Below are 24,275 nucleotides of genomic sequence, written 5' to 3'. Positions count from 1 at the left end.
ACAAAAGGTTTTATATCAAGGTATATGAAGACTTTAGTCGCGCGAGCTCCGGGCCACACCGCACATTACTCACGGCCCGATTCCGGTGCACGGATACGGCAGCGTCGGCTCGCTTCTGTCGCCGCAAATGGCCCGAGTGTATTTTGCTATCTGGGTTGCGATTATATTCCGCCATGGCAAATTAATTAATTAATAAAGCAGTAACGTAACGTAAGGCGCGAATACGTAACGTAGGTAGGCGATAAAGGGAACTTTTACACCGAGAAAACTAACAGCATATAGTACTCACCGTCTATAACGTTATGTCCCTCGGTGACTTCGATATCACATTGTATTAACTTCTTTAATAAGCTGCAGACAACTTAGCAAACTTAGCAAACTCCATCCTGCAGGCCAGCCCGGAGCACTTAAAGCGGGGGAAAGCCGAGACCGGAGAGTCAGACAAAATCAACAGAACACAGCTTCACATGTAAAAATGAGACTGAAAATATATCTTTAATACATTCTTACCTGAAAAGTGTGGACTCCAAACTAGACTTTTCTTTGAAAAGCGTGCGAAGTTCTGTGTAAACAGCCAGCATACTCGACGGACCGCCTCAGTAACAAACACTAACGTACTATAACGTCTCAACAAGCCAAATTCTTAAAGAGACAGCAACATCACCACCTGTATGAAGATGCTTCCACATCCCATATACTATAGGGTCTTAAACAGTAAGCAAAGACCAGTATTTACGTTTTTAATGATTAAAATTACATTCAATTATAAATTAAATTATTAACATTTTTGAGAAAAAATGTAATTGAAATACATGAAAAAAAATTTATTATTAAAATATTAAATTCAATCAATTTATTTATTTATTATATTTTTAAATTATGTATTTTAGTATTAATGTTTAGTATTAATACATTTAAATTAGTGTTATAAAGTGTCTTGATCTTATCATGAGCTGAGGGTACAATTTTGTTCCTATAGGGTAACAAAATATATAATTGTACCTTTAAAGGTGCCAAATTGGTCCTTTACGGTACAATTTTGTATCCAAATGTGCTATAAAAGGTACAAAAATGTACCTTTCAAACCTAAATCTGGACATTTGTACCTTTATAGCCCATTTGGGTACAAAATTGTACCCTAAGGACCAATATGGGACCTTTAAAGGTACAATTTTATATTTTGTTCCCTCTAGGAACAAAATTGTACCCTCATTGTACCTTTTTTTCTGAGAGTGTGTGTGTGTGTCATCTATGTGTCTGTGTGTGTTTGCGTGAAGATTGTAAAGACATTGTGTGTGACTCATCATTGCAGAAAGGCTTGAATTAACTCCACAACAAATATATCAAATAATCAATGGTAAAGCTCTTACTGTAGTATTTATCACAAACGTTACATGAAATTTGCTTCCCTCTGTCACTGTGTTGTTTATCTAATGCTGGCAAAAACAGAGGCACTATGACAGGCAGGTGGGAACGGTGAGCGGGGGGTTGGGGGGGGGGGGGGGGGGGGGTTGGGTGGGGGGGGGGGGGTGGACTAGCATTAAAGGGGAACTAGCATTAAAGACGCAGGCCACAAACACAGCTACATTTTGTTCAGAGCAGAAAAAGACACAAAAGACATCTTAAAGCTTGAAAAAGGTGGTAGGTGCCCTTTAAGATCTGACTAATGTAAAGTGCTCCATGTCTTCATATGAAATCCATACGCCCATATGGTTTTGCAAAACTTACTTAAAACACTCAAACATGTTGCTCTGGGAACATTTCAATGCATATTTCAAAATCACAAATCCAGTAGAGGGCACAGTCTATAGTTTTTGCAAATCTAAAATATGCCACTTAAGGTACGATTTATTGCATGCTCATTTTTATAAAATCTTCTATTACAATTTAAACTGGTATTACAATATCATTGCACAAAAACAGTGATTAGTAATAATGATAAGCCTTATACTTGTCACCGACTCGGTCCCAGTCATTCCCCTCGCTGACCAGCAGAGGTCACCATCTCCGGACTTCTAACCATTACGTCATCCATTTCACTCTGATCCCAGCACACCTGTTCTCCATCTCACTAATGACCCTTGTACCAGATATAAGCAGCTCACACACACACTTCATTGCGAAGTCTTGTTTAGCCCCGGCCAGCATTTCTGAGCGTTCTATCCTGCCTGATCTCCCGTTTACCACTTCAGCCCGTTTCTCGACTCTGCTCTGTCTTCTGCCTGCCCTTGACCAAAGCCTGCTTACACGGACTCTGATTCTCGCTGCCTGCCCCTGACTAAAGCCTGTGACACGGACTCTGTATCACGCTGCCTGCCCTTGACACAAGCCTGGTAATCACTCTGCCTCTGTTATCTGCTAATCATCGTTGAGTTGTATGTTGTATGTTCGCACAGCCGTGCGAGGTGTTGATGTTTAAGTGTGACTTAATAAATACTGCAAAATGGATCCCTCCGTGTCAGTCTCCACGTTACAATACTCAAAATAAAAATAATAAAGTCAAAGGCAATAAGTCTCTGAGGTATAGGTGGATTATACTTCACCTCAATACCGAAATACAAATTTAATATTGTATAACAATAATTAGCTTTGCCTTCTCTTCACTGGGATGTTCTTTTTTTATTTTGGATGGCAAGGACAGAGTGTAACATGCATCTTGTGAAATTAAGCACATATTTACTCCGATAAACTCTGATATGCCAATTTTATTAGGCTCTGAAAATTCCTCAAAACAGAACAAAAAGAATGGACTTCTCATCTGTCATAGTTGCAACATTTGCGTCCTCAGAGGATGTTCAATGACCCACTATTTCCATTTAAAAAACATTCTGCAATATTTTATTAGGGCAGAACACAGCTCTGTTTCAGGTCCCCAAAATGTCAATGAACAGCCAAACACATTTTCAGTTTTTAGCTGATTAACACTTCTGAATAATTTTTACTGCAGGTCTTCCTTCATAAATATCTATTTTGAAGATGATTTGGTATGGTCAGCAAGTCAGATATGCTTCAGTTGTCTTAAGGATTATATAAAACTTCAAACCTATTGTGCCAGTGATATCAATTTGCTTCACTCATGCTGTACACCATTAAATTATAACTCAACAAATCTCCATTTGATCAATTTAAGCAATACATTTTCCTATAGGTGGAATAAAAGAGTTTGTGCCGTTTCAACAGGAGTGGGATGTTAACAGTTAGCACACAGATCTGAGCACACAGGGTGAGATGGTTTCTCAAAGATACTGCATAAAATCCTCAAGGTGGAGGGGTAATTTAGAAGTAGAGGGTCAAAGCACCCTGATTTCTCAATTTTGCTGTTCACCGGTGCAATGATATGTACTGAGAATAACATACTGTATCACATGAAGCATTTTATAAAGACAAGAAAAATGTCCTCCTCTGTAAAAGATCCAGTGCTAACCATGACCTCCCTGACCACAGTATACAAAGTCCATCTCTGACTCATTTCAGTGTAGGTGAAAGTGGTTTGAGCTCAGAAACTAGCTGCCTTCATGTGGACCAAAATAATATGCATGCAATCAATTAAGTAGCCTAATTTAAAAAAAAAAAAATCACATGTATTAAGGGCAATTGAAATAAATTGGGCAAAAATTAATTTGGATTGTAATCAAAGTAGTAATTTTGGTGATTTACTGTATGTGATTGCAAATGTGAACTGAAAACTCAAAGTGCATTTTTATTAAGATTGAACAACATGCAGATTAAGCACAAATCAGAGTAAGCGTTAACCACAAAGACTTCTCATACTGTTCATAATCACAGGATATCTTTTTTTACATTTGGGCAGAATAATGTTTCACTCTTGGCATTTAATTAGATTTTTAGAACCACTTTATAAAAGCCTGGGTTATAAAATCCTATAATACTGGAATAGCAAATGTTTAATGTGATTGGTGTGGTGACTGATAGTAATGACCTGTGTTGGGTGTAGAGCATTACAAGTAACAGGAGTTACATAGTAATCAGTGGTGAAGTCCTAAAAAAATGTGATGTACTATTACCAACTCAACCCAAATTTATAAAGTGGGCAAATAAAAAAAAAAAAAAAACGACGAAAGTCAATGTTTCTTTGATTCTTTAGCAACATATATTTATTTTACATATGTTACCTGTAACTACTGACTTCCACAAAAGGAGAAACTAATACTATAGAAGTCAAAGGTTACAGGTTTCCAGTTTTCTTCGAAAAACTTTTCTTACAGCTACTGCGGTTGTCATGGGCTGGGAATGGCAAGTTAAACACAAATGCACCAATTGCAACCAATTAAGATGCAAGTAAAAAAAAAACAAAAACAAACATTTAATGTATTGTTAAAGGGGACACAAACATACATAAATTATTTATTCATTCATTTTCTTGTCGGCTTAGTCCCTTTATTAATCCGGGGTCGCCACAGCGGAATAAACCACAAACTTACCCTGCACGTTTTTACGTCTCTGGAAAACATACATAAATTATAAAAGTTTAATTAGCAAAACGAGTATACAGAGTATAGCGAGGGTATAAGCAATTATTGATCCTCAGAAGTTGTGATACCAAACCGCTCGTGGAAAAAAGTAGGCATACGGAGAATGTGCGTATAGCCTGACTACACCACTGGTAATAATATTACCTTTCTAAGTAACTTGTAAAGTAACACATTACTTTTATAAAATAAGTAATAATATTTGAGTTACTTTTTTTTAATTCGCTTTCAAAAAATTAATTGATTTAAACTTTTAATAGTCTGTATATACGGCATGTATAGCTATGAGGTAAGGAAGTTCTCATATAACATTATCCTAAAATAATAATTTTTGACATATTTTTAAAGATAAATTAAGGTATAGGTTATACAGTGCGTTGGTAATTGCAGAACTTCTCTATTAAAATGTTCTGAAAAAGATCAAGGCTTACCCCGGTAATAAAAAGTACACAGTATAGTGATACACAATACGTAACACATTACTTACTATTAAATGTAACTAAGTAACACAACTAGTTACTCTTTTGGAGAGTAACTCTATATTGTAATGCCTTACTTTGAAAAGGAACTTTCCACAACACTGGTAATGACAGCAATTTTGCTGTTTATATTATAAGTATGAGAATACACTTATTTTTGATTCATATATTTAAAAACCACGGTAGAAGGAAGTAGTTCCTCACTCAAATTGATGTTTTAGACATTCCAGTTTGTTTGTTTTTTTATTGTGGTCTAAATGTCATATCACACAAGTACTTGTGTGGTTTGGCTCATGGCCCATTATATGAGCATGGGTGTCTACAATCAAATCGCAGCCATGCTGATGTAGTAATTCATGATTAATGACCAACTAAACAACCAAATACACTAATTTAAAATATTTACAACTATTCTCACACGCAATCATATTTTAGACTGCAAAGGTTTGCTTGCACAAAGTTTAATAATCATTATTTATACATGAATAACAAGGAAAGTTGTTTATCTCTGGCAAAGTTTGTTTTGGTAAAAAATCTCATTCTCATTCTCAAATGTGTTAGAAGTTATAACCTTTTTTTTTTTTACAATGCTTGAGATAAGTATTACATACAGCTTAGTTAGTTTTTAACACTCATTAACGATATGTGAACTGCTATGAACAAACAGCTCTCTATTTTATCATTAGCTGTCATTTTGTAATTTAAATATGCGAATGAGGGGTGTGTCCAGCATATTATCACCTCTTGCATTTTTCTGTACTTTTTGTTTTCTTAACTTTATGGACTAATGTGTTAAATTATGTATTGCAACCAAAGTTTTTAGCCTAATTTTAATAGAATTCATTTGTGATATTTGTGAAAATCTACATACAGCACTCTGCAGCCTTACTATGAACCACCAAATCATTCTTTTTAATCCTGAAATGGGTAGAAAGATGACACCAGATATCACAAAAAGCATCCATTTTTCCAGGTCAACTATCATTCTACCACTGTGGTGTAGTTTCAGAGGACTCAGAACTTAAACCTACTTTTAGATCAAACCACTTATAAAAAGTCATAACTTCTGGCCATTTCTCATTACTTCTATCTTTCTTTTGCAGATGATATTGCATTTGTTCTCTCTATTTCTCCTTCTGACAACCAGATACTCTTATGAATCACCAAAGGTCTGGCAAGAATTCATGCTTGGATAAACACCCATCATCTGAAGCTGAATTGATCAAAAACTGAGTTGTTGTTCATCCTAGCCAAGAACCACCCATGCCAAGACCTTGTCATTTCAATAGACAACTCAACCACGCAAAAACACACGTACACACACAAAACACACCAGCTCTTGATTCTCAATAGGTTTATACCATCTGTAGAAGCCCTATTACACACAAAGAATTTATGTTTACATTTTGCACAGGAAGAACAACTCTGGAATATCCTAGCCAAAATACATTTTTGCCATCTGTTGATTTTAGGGATTTTAAAGCTGATTCTTAAGTCATTTTGCAAAAAAAAAAAAAAAAAAAAAATGGCCATCTGTTTAAACAATAGATTTTTTTTAAAAATTGGCTTTACATAAAGTACAAAAATATACATTTATGATGCACAGTACATGTTAATTCTAAGGAATGCATGTTTATATGACAAGCAATACCCCAATAGTTTGTTTACAAAGTGGTATTACAATGTGACAGTATCCTGTTATGCTACCATTAAAGCTACCATTGAATGAACATCTGGATATATATGTGCATAGCTGAATAATGAGTTCAGTACATGGAAATGACATACTGTGAGGCCTTAAGGGAGAGCAGTTCTATGAAGCAGGCAGATATGTATGAGCCAGGCGTCTCATCTGTTTAAAGCTCATCAAAATGCATACAGATTATACATTTACTCACCGCCATTCTGAAGAGGTATGAGGTCTGTTTAAATGCATTTTTTTTTAGTTTAACGTGTAGGTTATGGAATTTGCTACACGTTTGTAAAGAGTCACATGTATGTTAAATAAGTATTTAATACATATTTATGCATTGTGTCAAATCACTCAGCTATTGCTGTGATTTCATACTATGTTTCATTTTGTTCTATGGTACTTTTAATAGAGACTCTTAAGTAATTTTATATATATGAGTGAATGAGGACAAAATTGCCATATTTACAATATATAAATAAGACATTGTATATTTACAGTTGAAGTGAGAATTATTAGCCCCCCTTTGATTTTTGTCTTTTGTAAATATTTCCCAAATTATGTTTAACAGAGCAAGGAAATTTTCACAGCATGTCTGATTATATATATATATATATATATATATATATATATATATATATATATATATATATATATTTTTTTTTTTTAGGCTAGAATAAAAGCAGGTTTTAATTTTTCAACACCATTTTAAGGACAAAATTATTAGCCCGTTTAAGCTATATATATTTTTTTATAGTTAGCCTAGTTAAGCCTTTTAATGTCACTTTAAGCTGTATAGAAGTGTCTTGAAAAATATCTAGTCAAATATTATTTAGTGTCATCACGGAAAAGATAAAATAAATCCGTTATATTATGTTCAGAACTGTGTTGACAAAACCTTCTCTCCTTTAAACAGAAAGTGGGGAAAAAATAATCAGGGTTGCTAATATTTCAGGGGGGCTAAAAATTCTGACTTCAATTGTGTAAAAAATAGAATATGAAATAAGACATTTTACTACAGTGCTGTAAATCTACCCTAAATGCCTTAGTGTAAATTCTTCCATTGATCTACCTGATGCACTGACCCACGGAATACACCTTCTGGAATTTTTCTGCTTATAAGTAACTTAGAAGACATCTGTACATGTACTATAATTCCAAATCAGAAATGTTGGGAAAGTATGAAAAATATGAAAAAAAAAAAAAAAAAAAAGAAAGTTGTCATATCCAAATTTCACTTCATTGCAGACAATGTGAACACAATTTCATGTTTTATGTTTTGTCTGGTCAACTTTATTTCATTTGTAATTATACATCCTTTCCTGTCAAGAGCAATTTAGTGCTAGTAATTCAGGCAAATTAGTTGAATAATGATGTGATTTAAAACAGATGATGTCAGTAGGTGATTACATTTATGATTTGGTACAAAAGTAGCATTCAAGAAAGGTAAGATGGGCTTACAGTATGCCAACAAATTGTCACCTTGGAATATAAGGTTCGATCTGCATACTGGATGATTTTGAGATATTGAGAAATCTTAAGTTTTTGCATTCCATAGTAAACAGTATGAGTGTAACATTTGTTTTTTAAATAAAAAGTCTTAAATTGTAAACAAATTATAAAAAACATCACATAATATAAATAAGATGTCATTTAATAAGAAGGTCAATAACTCAATTTAGACAAATGCCAGATAGAACGTTATAATTCTAAGGTGACAAAATACATGAAAAAAAATATTGAAATGCTTAAAATCAACGTTCTTCAAAGAAAGATAGGAAGACACTTGGATATATAACCTTCAACAGTGCATAACATTGTTAAAAGATTCAAGGAATCCAGAAGAATTTCAGGGCCTTAACACCCGGCGCAATTTAGCGCAAGGCGCGACGCAATTGTTGTTTGCTAGTTTCAGTTTGGCGCAAGAGTCGTCTTGACGTTTTGCACCACGCTGTTTAAATAGCAAATGCATTTGCACTCATAAGTGCGCCCATAGGCGTTCTGATCTAAAAAGGTAAATGTATTGAGGCGCATTGCTGGCTCGTTGCTATTTTGAGATACCATAGTAGACTTTTCTCTAGACCAGAACAAAGCTTATTTAAGGTAAAGCGCAGAGTGCGTTAGTTTTGCGCCTCACACACTGCTTAATACACTTAAGATGCAGCAGAACAATACACAAATATCTTTACAAATGAAAAATAATTAAAATCTTGAGGATATATATAGGATATAATAAGAATATATATAGGATAAAAATATGATATATATAAAGGATATTTAGCATTAATATTTATTAGATCCATATTTATATTTGTTTTATTAAAAACAAGCTTAGATTTGCCCACCTGTCAGGTTTTAGACCATATGGGGCACAGCATGTGTATTAGAATGTAACTCAGGTTTTTGAACACACTTCGTTATTATTGTTCATTTATTCGTTTGCTGGAAATTAGAACTGAATTTAGAAATAGTTTTGAAACAAATATTTGCGCTTAACAAACAAAATTAATTGTTTATAGGCTAATTGATGTCTGTGCATACAAGGTTTCCCTATCCACGAGAGCGAAAGTGAAAGTAGATAATGAGGAGGCCTTATCTTTCATTCTCACGCTGTAGATGCTCTGTTTAACTGTTTTCTTGCTAGTGAAACACTCAGTTTTTCCACTTACAAAGTCCGTCATGTAAATAGCAAATGTGCTATGGCAGGACGCAACTGACTCTTAAAGGCAATGGGAGATGAGACTCTGATTGGTTTATTCTCAAAACACACCTATAACTCATTAAGAAAATAAACTCAACCCTTTTAGACAATGCGCCACGGCGCAAAGCAGATTTTTTCGTCCTTATATTACCAAAAGTGGATTCAGACATGCCCTTAATGCGTTAGCATAAAATAAAATAAAGCCCTCAGTGTGTAAAGGACAAAAGCGCAAGCCTAAGCTGAACTACCATGACCCACGATCCATTAGGCGGCAATGCATCAAGAATAGTCATTCATCTATCAGCAATGTCACCACATGTGCTCAGGAAAACTTTGGCAAACCTTTGATCAAGTTACGCAATACATAGTAACATCCACAAATGCCAGTTAAAACTGTTCTTTACCAAAAGCAAGCCCTATGTTAACTGTGTCCAGAAGCGACGTTAACTTCTTTGGGCTCAGAGGCATCTGGAATGGACAGTCACACAGTGGAAACATGTACTGCAACTTAATTTTTGATCAATCCACAAGTTAACTTAATCGATTTGTGTTGGGTCAATATGAATGAATAAGGTGGAAACCTGCATTTTTTAAAAGTGTATGGTCAGATAAATCAGTATTTCAGCTAATTTTGAGAAGAAATGGAGTCTGTGGGTCCCGGACCAAAGAAGAAAAGGATCATCTAAACCAGAGGTGTCCAAACTCGGTCCTGGAGGGCCGGTGTCCTGCATATTTTAGTTCCAACCCCAATTAAACATACCTGAACCAAGCTCTCTCTAGGTATACTAGAAACTTTCAGGGAGGTGCGTTGAAGGGAGTTGGAGCTAAACCATGCAGGACACTGGCACTCCAGGACCAAGTTTAAATATTCCTGATCTAGACTGTTACCAGAAACAAGTTCAAAAGCCAGGGTCTGTCATGGTATTGGGCTGTGTCAGTCCACTTGGCAAAGCTAACTTGCACTTTTGTGATGATACCATTAATGCTGAAAAGTACAAAGAGATTTAAGAGCACAATATGCTGCTTTCTTTTACAGGGACGCCCATGCAAATTTTAACAAGACAATACAAAACCACATTCTGCACAAACTACAAAGTCCTGGCAGTGAAGGAAGAGAATAGAGGTACTTGACTGGCCTGTCTGCAGTCCCGACCTGTATCCAATAGAGAATGTGTGGTCCATTTCGAAGCACAAAATGTGACAACAAAGACCCCATTGTCCAACTTAAGACTTGTTTGCAGGAAGAATGGGACAAAATTACATCGGAATCACTTAATTACTTTGTGTCTTCAGTCTCTAAATGTCTTTTAAGTGTTGCGAAAATCAATGGAAACATTACAAAGTGGTAAATGCTTTACTGTTTCAACTTTTTTTGAAATGTGTTGCAAGAAGTACAATTGAAATACATGTTTATTTTGATAAAATAAATAAATAAATAAATAAATAAATAAATAAATAAATAAATAAATAAATCATAAGGAACACATTAAATAAGGCTTGTTTTATCGTCTGCAGTGAAATACAAGTCAAAGTAAATTTAGAAATCATTACTTTCTTTATTTGCATTTTCCTTACCGTCCCAAGCTTTTCTGATTTGGGCTTGTAATAATTTTGTTTTATTACTGTTTTTATGCAATATATAATATATATTTTTCCAGATATTGTGAACAATGGAACAATTACTCAGGCACAAAACACTGATTGTTCATTTTTAATTGAACATTCATAATTCAGCTTAAAGAGTTGTTAAGCTGGGCTTCAACAATTGATTCTGGGGAAAATAAACAAATAAAAAGAATTAAACTCATATAAAAATAATTATATTTATAAACTGTTTATTGTGTACCTGTGGCTTTTTAATGGATTTTTATAATAGACAGACTAGCTTTTTTTTTCTCCTCAGAGCAATAAACATTATAATAAAAGGGATTTTATCACTACATTGACAATATAATTAAAAACAATACAGATAGATGTGGCTTCAGTGAACACAATTTATATATAATGCTCCTTTTCACTGCAGCTTTAAGCATCAACTGCCCTGCCATTGTCTGAGACTGCTTAGTCTAAAGTATTTAAACGTCTGCTTGTATTAATATTAACTAATATTTTGTGGAAATGTTGCAAGATCTACATGTGGCTAAAACAAAAACTTTAATAATTGCACAACAAAGCTGAAGTCAAAATGATGTCACAGTTTTTAAACTGATTGACCTACAACATGCTTTTCAACCAGAATAAATAGATGCATTAATAAAGGCCCAATACTGCAAATCTCCAAAACAGTGCATAAATAATGCATTGTTATTTCAAAAGAGCTACATATTTCCAAGTAGGCCAGTTTTTTTTTGCTGTCTCTGAAATCATGAAAATAAACAGACATAAAATATATTTTAAAAAGTCCACAAAAACTTTTCAACATTTAAAAGGTTCAGTCATTTCTATTTACAGGTTATTTATTGAATTTATGTTTAAAAAAATAAAAAATTTTTAAGTGTGAACTTCTAAGATTTGCATCATGGATGTGCAGCCGACAAATCTGCATCAACTGTATGATGCTATCATGTCAATCTGGACCACATTCTCTTAAGAATATTTACAGTACCTTGTTGAATCAAAGCCACAAATGATTAAGACAGTTCTAAAGGCAAAATGGTTCCCACCCGTTACTAGTAAAGTGTACATAATAAAGTGGCCGGTGACTGTCTATTGAATATTCTATATTATCTTATTCTACATCTCTAATCGTACTCAATAGCTAAACTTAACTACTACCTTACTAACTATTTATAAGCAGCAACTTAGGAGTTTATTAAACACAATCAAAGTTCATGATTTATTAATAGATATAAACCTTAACATAAAGTGTGACCAGTTTTTCATTCATAAATGCACAGAGGACTGATTTCTCAACATTCACCAATATCATAACCCAGAGTTCATCTATTACTGAGTGAGTTTGTAGTCTTATATTCGATTACTTCCATTACTGATCTGATGCCTCAATGTCTGTGGGCGTTCTTAGGGTGTAAATCCACTTTGCATTCTCTTTTATGAATAACACTGAATCACCACAGCATATATGATGCAAATGAGCCTGCTGATTCATAAACTGTCATATGTAAATATCAGCATGGTTAAATGGTCATAAATCCACTACAGCAGTCCTACAATTTATGGTCAATTGAGTTTGTGTGCTCAATTGCTTCTCTGAAAGTGTTGATAGACAGTTGTTGAGGAGAACTGCAGCAGTGGATTTTTGTTGAAGCAATCTGCCAATCTACAAATAAAAAGTGTGGAATAATAGGCATGTTATTTTTTTTATTTAATTTTTTAAGTCACTTTAGAGTATATTTAACATTTTGTGCAAATCCAAGTTGATTGGAGTAAAGTTGGTGGTGATGGAAGACAGATAACTGATGATGATGGATCACGGTACCGCTCTGTGCATATTGTTTAGAGTAGGTGCTCTTGATTCAAACAAGCACAACATAATATTATGTGTAGATCTTGAGATAATTCTTAATATGACTGATATTGCTATCGGACAGCATGATGTTTGCTAAAGTAAGACATTTGGTTTCCAGTCCAACTGCAATGGTGATGCAGTGTTTTCCGATGTCATCTGACATTGTGGACCGATACTGTGAGTAAAGAACAATCAGGAATATTTTACAGCTTTCGTCTTATTATGCAATATTTTTCTGAAAAAACAAAAAACAAACTGTAATTGCTGTGATGTTGATGTTTATATAATGAGTGGATTAGACAAAAGCTGCTGCGTCAAAGCTGATAATAAGTTAACATCAATATTTATAATCAACTCATCATTTTATATAATTTTACATTTAATTTTCTTAGCCTAAGTTAAGTTACTTAATTTAATTTATCTTTAAATAAAATAATTTCATTTTACGCCACTAACACGAGCAATGCACTTTGTGTCATAAAACTGTGTCAGTCAACGCAAGAGTTAAATAGTTACCATAACACTGCATGATGCATGAACACCTGGCACAGCAAATGGGCTATTACGAATGATGGACTGCCACACTAAAAAACCTTGCTGCTTAATTTTTTTTTTTGTATCAGTCAAGCAAACTAAAATATTAAGTTAAACTTTGTATAACAAAAAAAAATTGCTTAAAAGCTAATTAACTTATTAAAACAAGTTTAAGTAAGCGACACGGTGGCTCAGTGGTTAGCACTGTCCAAAAACATGCTGTACAGGTGAAATGAATAAGATTAAATGGCAGTAGTGTTTGTGTGTGTGTGAATGTGAGATTGTATGGGTGTTTCCCAGTACTGGGTTGCAGCTTGAAGGGCAATCACAGTGTAAAACATATACTGGATAAGTTGGCGGTTCATTACACTGTGGCAACCCGTAATAAATAAGCGGCACTAAGCCGAATGAAAATTAATAAATGAAGTTTACGTATTATAGAAAACACTTGTCATGAAAACTTTTGTGATATCAAGTTTTAGATTAGTCAAATAAAACCCCTAAAAATTGATAGAAGAATCAATACGAATAGAATCATACATGAAAGCCTAAGATTAGACATGTATTTTCAGTCAGCAAAATAAGAATATAGGATGCTTTTTATCAATTTTGTTGGCTAATCAGGTCTTTTTCTGGCAGGAGACTAGGTTGGCCTAGATCGATAGCACATTAAAAACATTTCAGAGTTCGGCACATGTCCATATCCAACTTTCAAAAAATAGAAAGGTCCAGGTCTGTTACAGGCAGCACATTCAGTTCCCACAAGATGATTGTCTAGTCTCCATTATGGATAAAGACTATGCTATACTTACCTGACTCTACATTCCTGGATCTCCATTGTCTTTCCTATGTTCTGCTGTATGTGTGTGGGGTTATATTCTTTCCGATTGCCATCTTCTGCAAAATAGCTCCTGGTAACAAAGACATTAACTACCAGAACCATCATCTTATAAAATGTATACTTAATCAGTTCTGTTATGACTTTTTAACCTGTTAAAAAAAATTTGGTTTTACATAATCCTGTTTCTTCAGTCATCATGCTGCTACAGACACATTTCTTCTGGTGATACTGGTAAAATTTATACATAAGAAAGTTTGATCTAGTTCTTAGCCAAGAGTTTTTTCTTGTCAAATGAGATCCTAAATTAGTCAATTCCAGCAGGATAAAATGCATGAATGTTGTGATAAAACTGACATCTATTGCATGGCAGGAACTGGTTACCCTAATATTAGTATATTAGAAAACAAATTTGATTGTGTTGTCATGTATGCATTGTCAGAACCCAGCTAATGGATAGATGTGCAATACAGCGCTGGATGCTGGACCTGTTCCTAGCATACACCACAGCGTGAATAAATCATGCAAATCAGTCTTATTGTTTTTACTGTTTAGAACTTTATTTCTACTGGCGTGGTTTGTTGTTTTCTTTGAGTTATATGGTGATGACTTGAGTGCATCTCTTTTTTTAATGATGTGTTGTTGACTGTTGTTTTCATTGCTTTTTGCCTGTGAAATGTTAAAGACATTGTGTGCCAAACGGAAATCTTTTTTTCATTATTATATATGTGTTCCGATGATTACTTCTGCAGAGATTCTCATTTTAAAATATTGCTTGGGGTAACATGTTATTTATGTATGGTGTTATTCTGAGAGTAACAAAACTTCATCTCTGTGACTCATTAAGACGAGATACTAACCTCAAAAAACTAGAAGTGCCAAAATGACCAAAATGGTATTTGAATGGATCTAGGCTAAAAGTCCCTAGACACACAACATCTACGTCCATTGGCAAACTATTTATTTATTTATTTATTTATTTATTTATTTATTTGTTTGTTTGTTTGTTTGTTTGTGAAGAAAGACATTAATAATAAAAAGGGTCACAAAATGAATCAAATGTATATAGAACATGCAGTCGTTTTTGTAGAGGGTGTTCATTGCTGAAGTATGCATCATGCTGTTTTTGCACAGATATTGGTTATATCCTTTTAAAGATTTCAATGTGACTCCATGAGCAGATTCCAAAGTCAACAAATTTTACTAAGAGACCTACAATTAAGCCACTACACCTAACAAAATAATGATTCTGTTTTCTCCCTAAAGTCATTTTCAGTCAGAGTTCTCTCTCTCACACTAAAGGGCACAGATTGAACATGCTCCATCAGCCAAAAAGCTGTCCACATTAAAGAAGTCACCACAAAAACTACAGTATGTTGACAGATGCTCAATGATGGTCAGGGCCTTTAAATAACCCGTTTACTTATCCACTGGGTTGCAAAGATAAATTGTCTCATTTGATTTAAAATCATCAAAGACCAACCAGGGCAGAAAGCCAACTGCGGCATCATAGGAGTCTGGGATAAAATGTGAACACACCGCAATGTTTACAGCCAGTGGCTAACTAGCCAATACGTCCTGTGCCTATGTGAGAGGATGGACAGATTCAAGTATTTTTTACTATTTCAGGCTTTTGTGCCTGGCAGGACTTTGAGTTTTGACAACCAAATGTTGCTTTGTGGTGCCCTCTCTAAGGAGCATGAAGTCAGTTGCAAAGACTTTCACCTGAATTGTTCATGGCTAGTAGAATGATTTGTCTAAAACTATGCCAGCAGCTAAATCTTTGGCCATTTTTAAGAAACTGCTGTAGATGCATCTGTTTCGTCAACACTTAATCCTCCATCAATATAAAATGCTATTTATTCTTTATCTCTCTGTTTGCTCTTCATCTGTTCTGTGTGTTTGTGGTTTGTTAACAAGTGATCAAACTTAAACAGGGTCTTAAACTCTTCATTCATTCATTTTCTTGTCGGCTTAGTTCCTTTATTAATCCGGGGTCACCACAGCGGAATGAACCGCCAACTTATCCAGCAAGTTTTTATGCAGCGGATGCCCTTCCAGCCGCAACCCATCTCTGGGAAACATCCACACACACATTCACACACACTCATACACTACGGACAATTTAGCCTACAAAATTTATCTGTACAGCATGTCTTTGGACTGTGGAGGAAACCGGAGCACCTGGAGGAAACCCACGCGAACGCAGGAGAACATGCAAACTCCACACAGAAACACCAACTGAGCCGAGGTTCGAACCAGCGACCCAGCAACTTTCTTGCTGTAAGGCAACAGCACTACCTACTGTGTCACTGCTTTGCTGCCTTAAATTCTTTTTGGTCATTAAAAATCCCAGGATGTCCTTTAAAGAGTATGATGTGTTCTCAAGTCAAACATGCATATGACTCCGCAACTTATCAAGACTTGTCACTTGTCAATTTGTGTATTGTTTCTTTTCTGTTGACTTTAGAAATCCGAAACCCTCTACCTCTTTAATAAATATAAATGTAAAATCAACTGACATGGTATGATTAGGTATGATGCAACAGAACTTACCACAATTACTAGTTGGCAACTCACCCTTTGCAGCTCTAACATGGTTGTCCACTGAAGGGTTGCAGGTTTGCATCTGGTTAGTACCTGGATAAGAGACCACATAGGTAAACTAGGAAGACTGGAAGAGATGCTAGTGAGACCAAAAAGGGGTGCTCATACTGAGGTTTGTATGGGTCCTAATGCCCTAGTATAGTGATGGGGATTCTATACTGCCAGTGAGCTCTGCCACATAGGCCCTGTTTACACTAATAAATTTTAGTTTTAAAACTGCATTTTAGAATGAAAGTGATCCACGTCCACAGTGGAGTTTTGCCTAGTGCTTCTGAAAAGATCTCCATCCACAATATACTGCTGAAAACGCACATCACGTGACCACTCACACTCTGGCACGCGCTCCAGCATATGCAGATGTCTGAGCTGTAAAAAAACTAATTGCATTATTGATTGCCATTATTGATTATTAAAACTTCTATTCAGCAAAAGAGACAGGAAATTTTTCATATTTTTCAATGAAGTAATGAGGCAGTAATGTTAAAGACTCCGTTTTGTCATAAAAATGCATACGGTGAAGACGATGGTCATATAAATAGGTAGCTACACAAACATTTTTGGTGTCTGCTAAGTTGTTAATATCGAAATGTAAATAGGCAGTTCCTTATATTATGTTTTCATTTTATTGTTGAGATAGTAAAACAACGTAGCCGAGTGATGTAAATGACATAATAAAAGTACACCGTTATCTTTGAAGATTTAAATGACATGTTCTTGGGAGTTTGTTTCCATATCAAACTTGCGAAGTCTGAACTTACAAGGAAAGGATGTAAGACTACTTGAGAAAAGGTAGTCTTGCATCCACACTGACTCAGAGCAGCAGCATTTTAAAATGAAAATGGCCTCTTCAGCGTTTTCAAAAAGCATTTTCAGGGAACGAAAACTCCGGGGTAGTAAGGACGGAAGGCGTAACTGTAGAAAAAAAGTATGTGTATTAGTCATTAAAAATCCCAGGGTTTCCTTTGAGTATGGATGCGGCTCCTGGCCAAACATGTCAATGGCCTCGTAAACATCCCTATTTAAGCATGTGACAACCAGCAAGTGCATCTGTGCCTGTTTGAGTAGATGGATGCAAATTAAACTTGCTTAGTCAAAATGTACCGTGGTGTTCCAGGTAATGCTGGTGGTATGAAACTCATAAAAATAAAACAAAACTGGCAGATGCTCATTGATGGTCATGGATCAGTGCCTCTCAATTGTGGTCCACGCGACCTCCTGTTTTTGCACATTTTGCAAGTCTCTCTTATTCAAGACTCCTTCTTTAGATAATTAGAGAGAGCCCAATGAAGAATCTGTTTTCCATTTGGCATGTTTGCTACACAGTGTTCACTGTTCTCTACCCCCTGAAATCCTGCACACATTAAATTGGCTTAAGCTTACTTTGTTTTTAATAACTAAGATTTGCACCACACTGTTTGCAGCTGTAAACGTATTGCAGAAGTGTGAATAGTTATTTACCATAACTATAGTATTTGCATAAAAGTTACATCTCATGCACTTTAGTACGCTTTGAATTGAAAATTTCTTTCGAACTGGAATCTTGGCAGAATATCTCGTGATGTCCACCTCACAGAGCAAGGACCAGAATTGAGAACAGCTGATTTACATGACCAATTAACTTTCCATTTCATATGTTCTGTATGTTCAGTAAAATAATGCTGTTCTGTTATTAAGTTTTGGCTTTTTCATACAGCTTATGACTCCAGGAAGTCAACTGATTGGCAATCATCAATGAACTAGCAGTGCTGAAAGCCAACTGTGGAATTGCATGCATCTGGGCTAAAATGTTAAGCAAAAACACACCACAAAGACCTTGAGTCAATGGCCAACTGGTATAATTGCGCTGCACCTGCATGAGAAGATTGAGGAAGGCTTACAAGTTCATTTAGCCAAAATCTGTTGAAGTGGAAAGAGCCTATAGAGCCAGTTTACTTGTCCAGTGGGTTGCAAGGATAATTTTGTGTAATTTGATTTACAGTCTTCAAAAACAAGAGTCTGCAAAAGCAGATTTTAGCATTTGGTGTATCTGGGCAATGTTGCTTTTGAAAACACTGCAGAAGACTAGAGCTGATTGCTGACTGGCAAGAACATTCTGTGCTTGTGAGAGAACGAGCCCTGATTCAAGATGCTCAAATGGCCAACATTCTGTGAGTGTTTAAGATTTGCATATACGGTCCAGTAATAGTACAGTTAAGTGACACTTTTTCACTCTACTTGTGGTGGTACTAACATATTAGCTTTCCCATGCAGCTTAAAAGCCAACTCTGGCATTGTGTGCATCTGGATGTTGCACTTAAACACATTGCACAGTCAATGGTTGACTGGCATGATTTTTCTGTGCATGAGAGGATGAGAGGATGTATTGTACATCAATTCAATATGTAAATGGGCACACTAGTGCAGACAGACTCCACAACTTGACAGAATTCAGTTCAGCTGAGTGAGGCAGTTTTCTTTTTGGAGAGTTTGGCTTTGCTATACAGCTCATGACTAACATCAGGGGCGGACTTAGTGATTTGGGGGCCTAAGCAATTAATCAAAACTCTCTTTCTCTATAGAGTTTTTTTTTTTTTTACCTCTGTAGATTCATTTTGTTAAAAATAAATTTTAGGTGAAAGCTTTATCTTCTTATTGTAAACAAAAACAATAAATTAACAAATGAAAAAAAAATGTTTACAAACTTTATGCACTGTCAATTAGCCATTTAGACAAATTAGATTTTAATATTTGCATGTGCGGTCTTTAGAATTGCGTACAAAGACAGTATGTCCAGCTATAGTAGGGCTCTAAAATCTGCCAGGACCGAGCACCTGCGCAAACTGATAAAAAATAATCATAACAATCCTAGATTTTTATTTAACACCATCTCTAAATTAGCTAATAATCGGTCATCCTTGGAACAAACTACTCCACCGCAAATTAGTAGTGATGACTTCATGAATTTTTTTCAGTAATAAAATAGAAGGCTTTAGACAAAAAATAGGAGATGCCAGACTTTCTGCACCGGCTTATACTCCAAATCCTGTAAATATTTCATTAAATCATAATAATAACCTACACTGCTTCAAAATCATAGAACATGAAGAGTTAGTAAAAATTATAAATAGCTCTAAACCAGCTACGTGTATGCTGGACTCAATTCCAACAAAATTACTGAAAGAGCTGCTACCTGCTGTAGGAGAACCTCTTCTTAACATTATCAACTCTTCTTTATCTATAGGCCATGTTCCAAACTCTTACAAGCTAGCTGTTATTAAGCCTATTATTAAGAAACCGCAACTAGACACCAACAACTTAGCTAACTATAGGCCTATTTCAAATCTTCAATTTATGTCTAAAATACTAGAAAAAGTTGTTTCCACTCAATTATGCTCTTTCCTGCAGACGAACAATATTTTTGAAGTGTTTCAGTCAGGTTTCAGGGCTCACCACAGTACAGAAACCGCCTTAGTGAAAATAACCAACGATTTACTCTTAGCTGCTGACCGAGGGTGCGTCTCGCTATTAGTTTTACTCGATCTTAGTGCGGCATTTGATACCATAGACCACAATATCCTCATAAATCGCTTAAAGTCTACAGGTGTCCAGGGACAGGCTATACAATGGTTTAAGTCATACTTAACTGACCGCTACCAGTTTGTGAATCTTACTGGACAGCCTTCACAAATCTGCCCAGTAAAGTATGGGGTGCCTCAAGGATCAGTTTTAGGCCCTTTACTGTTTACAATTTATATGCTACCTCTGGGAGACATTATTGGAAGACATGGGATCAGCTTTCACTGCTATGCAGATGATACTCAATTATATATTTCAACTAAACCTGACGAGACGTCTGAACTTTCTAAACTAACTGAGTGTATCAAAGACATCAAAGACTGGATGACCAACAATTTTCTTCTCTTAAACTCCGACAAAACAGAATTATTACCTATTGGGCCTAAATCTTGCACACAGCAGATCTCGCAACTCAATTTACAATTAGAAGGATACAAAGTTAGCTTTAGCTCTACTATAAAAGATTTGGGTGTCATATTTGACAGCAATCTAACTTTTAAAAACCATATATCCCATGTCACTAAAACTGCCTTCTGTCATCTGAGAAATATCGCTAAATTACGAAATATGCTATCCATCTCAGATGCAGAAAAGCTAGTCCATGCTTTTATGACTTCGAGACTGGATTACTGTAATGCTCTATTTGCTGGCTGCCCAGCATCCTCTATTAACAAACTTCAATTAGTACAAAATGCAGCAGCCAGAGTTCTGACCAGGTCTAGAAAATATGATCATATAACCCCAATTTTATCCTCCTTACACTGGCTGCCTGTTAAGTTTCGTATTGAATTTAAAATATTACTTCTCACCTATAAAGCTCTAAATAATCTAGCTCCTGTTTATCTAACCAACCTTCTGTCTCGCTACAAACCAACTCGCTCTTTAAGATCTCAAAATTCAGGGCTTCTGGTAGTACCTAGAATAGCAAAATCAAGTAAAGGAGGTCGAGCCTTCTCTTTCATGGCTCCTACACTCTGGAATAGCCTTCCTGATAACGTCCGAGGCTCAGACACACTCTCCCAGTTCAAAACTAGATTAAAGACCTATCTGTTTAGTAAAGCATACACTCAATGCATCACCTAGCGGGTTCCACACTGGCTTCTACATCTTGCTTATATACACTATGAACAGCAGCTACGCTAATTATTCTCTTTATTCTCTATTTTCACCTCGGGATACTCATCCCGAGGTCCTCAGATTAGGCGGAGTCACTGATTGGATCCAAGACCAGCGACGTGATGATCCCAAGGATTCCATATCCGGGACCAGGCCATATCCTGAGCTGCTGCTGCGCTGATGGTCGTGGGGAGTGGAGAACATGAGTCTGATTCCAGTGACGCTCCAGGGACAGACGAGTCTTCGCTGAGGCCATCTTCCAGCCTAAACCACGACGAATGAAGTTCTGCACTAGACTTTTGGCCAGCGGAGAAATTAAAATGGTCGTGCCCAACTGAGTCTGGTTCTCTCAAGGTTTTTTTTCTTCACTCCCATCAGGTGAAGTTTTTTTTCCCTCTCTGCTGTCGCCACTGCCTCGCATGGTTCAGGATTGGTAGAGCTACGCATCGATGAATTGGCTATTCAGTGTTTGAACTCTCAGTAATGATTAAATCACACTGAACTGAGCTAAACTGAACTGAACTTAAACACTAAAAACTGAACTACACTGTTCCAGTTACTGAACCACACTGTTCCAGTTACTATGACCATTTATGTGAAGCTGCTTTGACACAATCTACATTGTAAAAGCGCTATACAAATAAAGCTGAATTGAATTGAATTTAGAAGGAACGAGTTTTGAAAAGAAGTAATAACATTAAAATCTTAATGGTTATAGACAGATTTTACAACATATGATAGAACATATATAAGAGCTATATGATTAATATAGCATTGCCATTGTTTGGGGCATGGTAAGCGGCTGCTTACCTCGCTTATTGGTTGAGTTCACCCTTGACTAACATAAGACATTCGTTCTTTAATTTTCTCTTCGGCTTAGTCCCTTTATTAATTAGGGGTTGCCACAGCGGAATGAACCGCCAACTTATCCGAATGTTTTACGCAGCTTTTATCATCACTTGTGTGCCTTTGATTACCACTCGGCATGCCAGCATTGTTCTAAAAATTGCCAATTGCTGACGTAGATGCTCAATTTTCTCAAGTGGTCTGTGATTTTCAGACATTTGAATTGGCCTAATGCTGACTGAAATAAAAGATGCATTGATTAAACTCTGATTAGTCCCAGTTTATTCATAACACTTTGACACACATTACTCTCAAATATATTAACAGTTAAAGAAAAAATGCAGCTCCATTCTGTTGGCTAGTCTGCTGTGCAGTTTCTGCAAGTGACAAGTGCATGTTTTGATATTCAGCCAGGATATAAATTCTGAAACACCCACATCAAGGTTATACTCTTGTCAACAAAACCATCCCAATACAGTTTCTTTAGCTGGTACACTAAGGATTTTCCTTGAAGGTAGTCGCTGCTTGACCTTCGTGGCAGCATCATGTTTCAGACTGTAATCACACTCTGCATGGGTATTACCTGAATCTCAGTTTCTTTAGACAGCATGGACTCTCTTGTGGTTCAGTAACACTTCATGGACTGTTCAAGGCTGTTGAAATGGAAACCTGATCACAAGCGCATGTGGATCTGAATACATGCCATTAAACTAGTTTCTGTAGATCATGGGATTGGTGTGTTTTCAACAAGCTGGAGAAACCAAAGCTTATTTCCCCAAGGATAAGCCTATTTTATCTTCAGTATTTTAAGAGATCCTGGAACAGTGAAACTCCTCCAGCTTACACAATTCTAATTTATTCTTCAATCCTCTTGGATCATTCTCTTGTCCCAGGTGATATTCCTTGGGTGGTGGCCTGTAGTGTTGAAAAAAAGTTTGAGTTCTGAAAAACGTGATGAAGGGATGTCCTTTGAGAAACAAGCCTCATGTGTGAATAAAAACACACAACCTGTTACTTTTAACATACTGCTTAATATGCAGATATAAAATAAAGAATAATGCATACACGCTTGCATGTAGAAACACTTTTCCCCTTCAGAAATAATATTAAGTTTGTGATTTAAGATTTAAACAAATTGGTTACCTTTTTATTGTAAAGGTTTTACCAAGCTAGTTAAAACATATTTAACAAAAAAACTAAGGGACTTCCACAAAAACCTTGTATTTTGTGGTAAATACTGTGATCAAAATGAGAGGACACATTGAATTACTGGAATTTTACACTTATACACACTCTTTACACTTTTCTAACCCCACCCCCCAAAATCAGAAGCTGATCTGGGATCAGTTTATCATACAGAACGCGTCTGTCAGTCAGCATACACTGATTCAAAGGTTGCAACGATCGACGCACAGCTTAATGTAAAGAAAGTGAATGCAAATGTTTTTATATTTATTTTAATGTACCTTTAACCGAAAGCTTAATTCTCTTGATCAGCTCTTGCCATTATATCACACTTGAGATCGGCTGTGTTGATGGTACTTTCACTTTTCACAGACAGATTAAACACACAGAGGAAATATGGGAAAATTAAGGCACCATTTACACTAATGCATTTTTGTTTTGAAATGCATAAGTTTTGCTACATTTACACCATCCGTCCACACTACGGCGGATTTTTTGAGCGTCGAAAATGGATCGTTTAGGAAACGCTGAAGAGGCCGTTTTAGTTTGAAAATGCTGCTGCTTCTTGTCAGTGTGGATGGGGGTAAACAAAGACATCACAGAAGTGGGGTTGCAGACATTTGCCAACATCTAATTGACGGCTTTTTCCTCAATATTAAGTAGCCTATACACACAGTTTAGTTTTGCATCTTTTCCTTGTCTGACTTCGCAAGTTTGATATGAAAAACTAACTCCAGAGCACACATCGGTTAAATCTTCAAAGGG

Source organism: Danio rerio, chromosome 13 (genome assembly GCF_052040795.2).
Source record: "Danio rerio strain M-AB ecotype USA chromosome 13, GRCz13ab, whole genome shotgun sequence".
NCBI classification, from domain to species: domain Eukaryota; kingdom Metazoa; phylum Chordata; class Actinopteri; order Cypriniformes; family Danionidae; genus Danio; species Danio rerio.
Note: the sequence above shows the minus strand (reverse complement) of the source record.